This window comes from Triticum aestivum, chromosome 3D (assembly GCF_018294505.1).
Source record: "Triticum aestivum cultivar Chinese Spring chromosome 3D, IWGSC CS RefSeq v2.1, whole genome shotgun sequence".
Taxonomy (NCBI): domain Eukaryota; kingdom Viridiplantae; phylum Streptophyta; class Magnoliopsida; order Poales; family Poaceae; genus Triticum; species Triticum aestivum.
Genome location: NC_057802.1, coordinates 45,648,764 through 45,655,552, shown reverse-complemented (window position 1 = coordinate 45,655,552; position 6,789 = coordinate 45,648,764).

The window sequence follows — 6,789 nt, the reverse complement described above, 5'->3', positions numbered from 1 at the left end:
GAAAGGCAACTAGAGCCAAAATTGGCGCTGTACAAATTATATTTTGTATGATTTTCAATGTCCTTTGGAGTGAAAGGCAGTAACTGCAGAATGATGTTCAAATCATATTTCATTTGTTTGTTTATTTAATCAGTTTCGCTTTCATTTGATTCTTGGTTCAGTTTCGAGACAGCCTTCTAGATCGGAGTAACTGAAATTGAGGTATAATATTTGGTCAATGATTGTAGTGTGAAGAAAGGTGGGCTTATGCTATTTCAATCTTCAGCTGCGTGCATGAATCAGGAACAAATATAGTTCAAGTATTCTGAAGTGAGATGCGTTAGTGTTGTTTCGTTCCTTTTTCAATTGTCTGCCACATAATTTTGTTCCAGGATCGTATGGTGAAATGGTAAGAGTCAGTTTCATTTGTAGGTATCAATACCAACAGTGTCAAGTGCAGACATACCGACAATTTTGTCTCTATAATAGCCTTGCAGAAGGGACTGCAATAAAAGATATTGTGGCAAACATTACGTGGTGTGTAGATATGGAGTCAGCTATGCATTGCTACTGCACTACTATGACTGCACCAACTGAAATACCAAGGTACGGTTTGTCCAGAATTCTACTAACGCCGGGAAACTCAGCTTTTGCAATTGACTCTGCTCATCCAAGAGGCGGGCAACGATATTAGATATTCGATAGACAGAGGAGAGGACCATCACTCAACTGCCAAGTAAATACTCCCTCCGTTCCAAAATACTTGACTTCCATTTGTCCAAAAATAGATGTACCTATATACTAAAACATGTCTAAATACATCTATATTTTGACAAATGAAAGGCATATATTGTGGAACGGAGGGAGTATGAGCATGCGCATCACAAGTTTACTAGTTCTACATTTTACCTTTTAGCTAGCTACCTACATTTGTAACATGTACTATAGCTACAACATGCAACTAAATGACTTCCTGAAGAACATGGAAAGGAAATATACTGTATTTGGTATCTTTTGAACTATATGCAAGATTCACAGGTTACATGTATAACGCCTACATCTCTTTAGTCAAAACATATATGTCTGATGCGTAAGCAATTGTTGTTCCTACAATATTTGTCAATTTTACATTACCGTGAACATGTCCCAAATAATTTGATTAGCCAACAGTGGTGTAACACAAATAATTTTAGTATTACTAAATGAAGTACCATCCCTACATCAAGACTGGATACAACGCCCACATGAGGAACCTTCAACGAATGCAGCCAAGTTTAAGTATTTTGCACTAGCACACTGTAGATAGCCTTTTTTTGGATGTGCTATTCTGTCCAACAAGGAAAACAAAATGCTAGAGCGAAAGTAAATCTTCAGAATTGAAATCACATGTTGTCATGCTCAATGTATATCTCTAAAATAGAATAATTGTTTTGTGTTTATATTATTTTTAATTCCGTAGCAACGCACGGGCATTTGGCTAGTATTTATAGCAGGCAGACAAAAAGCAGAAGACAAACTGAAGGCCGACTGCATGCAAAGACTGGAAAGCACAAGTAGTACGGCAACTACCAAGGAGATGCACGTGGCGGAAGGGAAGAACAAGTTGGAAGGAAGAATCAGCATGCAGATCGCCGACAACAGCATGGTTCAGCGGCAGCGGCAGGCCCAAGGACGCACATGCAGGCAAGAACAAACGCAAGAGAACAAAATATGTTGGAAGAGAATTAAAGAAAGAGGTAATATCAATAGCAGTCATATAACTTGCATATGATGTTTAGTTTGATGCTAAAAGTTGTAAAATACATCATTGCGGTCACATAACTTGCCTATGCATGCAGATACGGCCACCTCTTTCGTATCCAGCCGTATCTTGTGCTCATGTGTTGTGTCAGTATGAATACGGTCCACATGTCGGTGGCTGTGAGTGGTGAGGTGTTGGGTGAGCCATGCATTATCTTTCTTTTGCAAAAAACATCCTCGATTTTTATTTAATTACGCATGTGTAGGCACACAGTATCTTTCAAGAAAGACAAATAAAATAGCGCCAAGGGACTAGAACGGACGTCCAGCAAACTAAGAGATACCTGCACTAGCCACTCGACCAAGAATAAATTGACATCAAACTCACAAACAAAATTCTCTTTTATACAATGTTCGCTCAGCCCAACAAAGGAATAAACAAAAACTAAAAACATGTTCGTGTAATTCCCCGGAGGAATAAAATGATGTAAGAAAACAACATATATTTTTGTTGTTTGTGACGTTTCAAAAATGTTCTACGTTGTAAAAAAAAGTATGTGATATTTTAAAAAATTAAAAATTGTAAAAAATATTTGTGTAATTAAAAAAGTAAGTTGCATTTTAAAAATGTTCATGCATTTCATGCGGGGAAATGTTCGTGTGTATGTTGTTATTAATCTTGTTCTATTTAAGAAAACTACGCAGGTAATAGAAATTTATGCACATTATCACGGCGAGAGTGGAATCATTCTGTTTGAGCGATCAATTTTTTTCAAATATAAAATTGTTCAAATTTTAAAATTCTTTTGGACAAATCAGCTGAACTATATTTCATTTATCTAGATTTTCAACTTTAAAATTATTCAAATTCGAAAAAAAACCCCTAATTTGCCTGAAAGAAATTCATGTGCATTTATTCTGCAATATATTTTCTTTTATCTAGATTTTTAAATTTTTAATTATTCGAATTCAGAAGAAATAGTTCATTTGTCTGAAAAATTTATGTACAAGCATTCTGACCTATATTTTCCTTTATCTAGATTTAAAAACTTAAAATTATTTGAATTCAAACACAATTTCCGTCTATTTGTCCAAAATAATGCGTTCATTCATTCTGCACTAGATTGTTTAAGTTAAAATTATTCAAATTTAAAAAAATATAGTTTCTTTCTCTAAAAATTATTTACATTCATTCTGCCCTATATTTCTTCTATCTAGATTTTTCAAAATTTATTTTATGCGAATTCAAACAAAAGTTTAATGATTTTCTTTGCGGGGAAAAGTTTAATGATTTCTCCGAAAAGTTTATCTAGAATATAAGTTATTTTCTTACATAGAAAAAAGAAAGAATACAAAAGATAAATTGTGTATATCTCTTTAATTGCACATGCGGCCAGCTAGCCAGGAGGTCATAGGTTTGAACCGGGGCCATCCCTTTTTTGCACAGCTTTTCCTGTTTTAATTTCTACTTTCTTCGTACTATCCATATAATATGGAGCTAACTGTGCGTACTAATCGCCAAACATCAGGTTAGTCGAGTAGTTCGAAGCCCAGCATGTAGCCGCGTTTTCAATTTCATTTGAGAATTGTCCGTGTAGGTAAAATGCAAGGGTTCAGAAAAGTTTGGTTTTAATTTTATTTGAGAATTTTCTGCATAAATAAATAAAATGCAAGGGTTAAAAAAACAGTGAAAATGGCACGCCACAACATTGGCACGCCACGTGTGCGTGGGATACGGCCGGATACGATAGAAAGCACCGTATATGAACAAAAAGACAAGTTAGATGACCAGAAACACGTATTTTACAAGTTTATACATCAAACTGAACGACGCGTGCAAGTTTTATAACTCCCATGTATTTACCTCTTATTAAAGAAACCTGGAGAGAAGACAACCGTGCCCAACCAGACGACAGGCAACAAAGTCGTAGACAAATCAACTTGTGCATGCATTGAAGCCAATGAAAACAGCCGGTCGTGCATGGGCATGCAACCAATGGGAAACTAAACTATGATTCCCAGCGCGCACGTATAACATGAGGAGTGTCGGGCGGCGATGTTAACCGGACACGGCGGCCCACACATGCAACCAAAAAAGGCTACGCACACCAATACGAAGACCACACCCGTTAGGAAAATTTGAAACGGCATTTTACAACCACAACGCATTTCTACACAGTAAACACCCAAAATAATACACGCGTCCTCGTGCAGCAGCGTGGTAAGTCGCTTTCACCCAAGTGGGTGAATCTTGGAGCGAAAAAGCTCCCGGATATAGAGGCTTGGGTATTCTGGTTGTAGTGCATCTTCTTCCACATCGAGAGCACACAAGAAGGCAATTGAATGTCTTCCTCCTCCCTTTTCTTTTTTTTGCGAAATTCCTCCTCCCTCTTCGATGTTCTCTAAATTGAACTTTGCGTTGATCTAATGTCCTGCCGGCAAGGATGTGCTCGAATTCCTTTTCTTTCGATTACACATATCCATGAATGAGTGTGTGCATGTGCATGCAAAAGGCGTGTTTGGTTGCCCGCATACACCTCAACTAGGCCGCTAAGGAAGGAATTTGGCCCGTTTGATTTGCATGCATTCACTGTTGGGCCTGCATAGCATGAATCTCAAAGCACCTCTGGATATGTATCACTGGGAACTCCCAAATCGGCAGCCGGACTCGAGGGATGCAAAAGAGCGCACATGGGTTGGTCCAGTGATGCAGCCTCGTTTTGTCTGATACGTGGGTGCACCCACTAATAGAAAAAGGGCCTTTAGTCCCAGTTATGGAACCGGGACTAAAGGGTCGTTACTAAAGCCTCCCCCTTTAGTCCCGGTTCTTACACGAACCGGGACTAAAGGCCCTCCACATGGCCGCTGCCTGGAGGTCCACCTTTAGTCCCGGTTGGTAACACCAACCGGTACTAAAGGAAATTCTATGATTTTTTTTAATTTTTTTTTATTTTCAAATTTCTGAATTATTTTAACCTCTAATCTCTAATCACCCCTCATCACTGCTCAATTTAACCTCTAATCTCTAATCACCCCTCATCATTCCAAATCATCTAACTTCCCGGACGGTCACCCATCCTCTCACTACTCCAGCCTGAGCACGCTTAACTTCCGGGTTCTATTCTCCCTCGTTTCCAAGTCTGCACTTGTCGTTTTCCTAACAATAGTAAGATGTCAATCGTATTAACCCTCAGGAATTTTGCTTGAGCATGAAGTCACACATTTCACTGTTTGAGTTTGAAACTATTGTTCTAAAAAACAATAATTATTTAGTAACACTAATATTTCTTGAATAAGTAGTTTGACCATAGTTTGACCACAGTTTGACCAGATTTGATCAAAATTCAAAAAAAACTGAAATAATTATTTAGTAACACTAATATTTCTTGAATAATTAGTTTCACCATTGTTTGACCACAGTTTGACCATATTTGACCAAAATTCAAAAAAACTGAAATAATTATTTAGTAACACTAATATTCTTGAATAATTATTTAGTAACACTAATACTTCTTGAATAATTAGTTTGACCATAGTTTGACCAGATTTAACAAAAATTCAAAAAAAAACAGAAATTTGAGCATAACTTTTTTTCCTTTTAGAATTTGAGGATTCTAAAAATTTGCAAACAGGCCGTAGGCCATCGAAATCGGATGCGGATTTTCGTGCTGAACATTTTGATATATTATACTTTTTTTCTGACATCATATCCAAAAGTTATAGCCGTTTTACATTTTCCCTACACTTTTTGCAAAACATGTCCAAATTTAAGTTTTTAAATTTTCCTAACTAGTACATGTAGTAACATAACTACATCTAGAAGGATTTTAATTTTTGAAGTTTTTATCATTTTCTTTTGCTTTTTACAAAACTGAAAAGGCGATCCAAGGGGGGGGTAGAGTTTGAAAATGGGACCTTTAGTACCGGTTCGTGCCATGAACCGGTACTAATGCCTCAAACTCCATTAGTACCGGTTGGTGGCTCGAACCGGGACTAAAGGTCTAACCTTTAGTACCGGTTGGTGCCACAAACCGGTACTAATGGGCATCGCACCCTTTAGTCCCGGTTCGTGGTACCCACCGGGACTAAAGGTCCCATTTGAACCGGGACTAATGCATGTACGGTGCCCTAGCCGCTCGAACCGGGACTAATGCGGACATTAGTCCCGATTCGTAATGCAACCGGGATTAATGCTCTTTTCTGGCGGAACAAAAGTCATGTTTTCTACTAGTGACCTGAAGTTGCACATGGCTGTTCATTTAACTCCTAATCTCGTCCACGTACCAGTCCCTTCTAATTTACACAATGGTGTTTCTTTTCGAGATAAGGTCCACAGAAAAAGAAGAACTTCGATGTTGTGGTTCTATTCAGGCGATCGGTTTGTAGTTTCATCCATTGTAGATGTTCAATTTGGTTTCATGTTTGGTGCTATTTTTAACGAATTTTGTCAAATTCGTCATGCACATTCCACCATTTGAAATTTCCTTTTAACAAATAGCTTCATCTCGTAGTTTCACACGACTTTGATGTTGCACCTTTCCTGTTTCCACAATTGTAGACGACTAGATCTACATCTTCCTCGTGATTGTACATATGCATATGTGTGGTCTAGTTTAAGACACTCCATGATCGTTTCTCTAGGCCTCTTTCATGCATCCCGTTACACCGATGCCACCGTCGGCATTGTTCCTCTCTGTATCCTCTCCCGCGTCTTGCTGCACCCGCGTCATCGTCGGCGTCGTTCATCTCGGCCTCCTCTCCTGCATCCTACTGCATTGACACCGCCCTGCACTAGTACAAAACAGGGCTTTCATCACAGGGCAATATTCACATTAGTCCCGGTTCAGTCACGAACCGGGACTAATGTGAGCATTGGTCCCGGTTCGTGCGGCTAAGGCATTTTCACCTGGGCCCTTTAGTCCCGGTTGGTGCCACGAACCGGGACTAAAGGGCGCGATGCCCATTAGTACCGGTTGATGGCACCAACCGGGACTAAAGGTTAGTCCTTTAGTTCCGGTTGGTGCCACCAACCGGTACTAATGGGCTTTGAGGCATTAGTACCAGTTCATG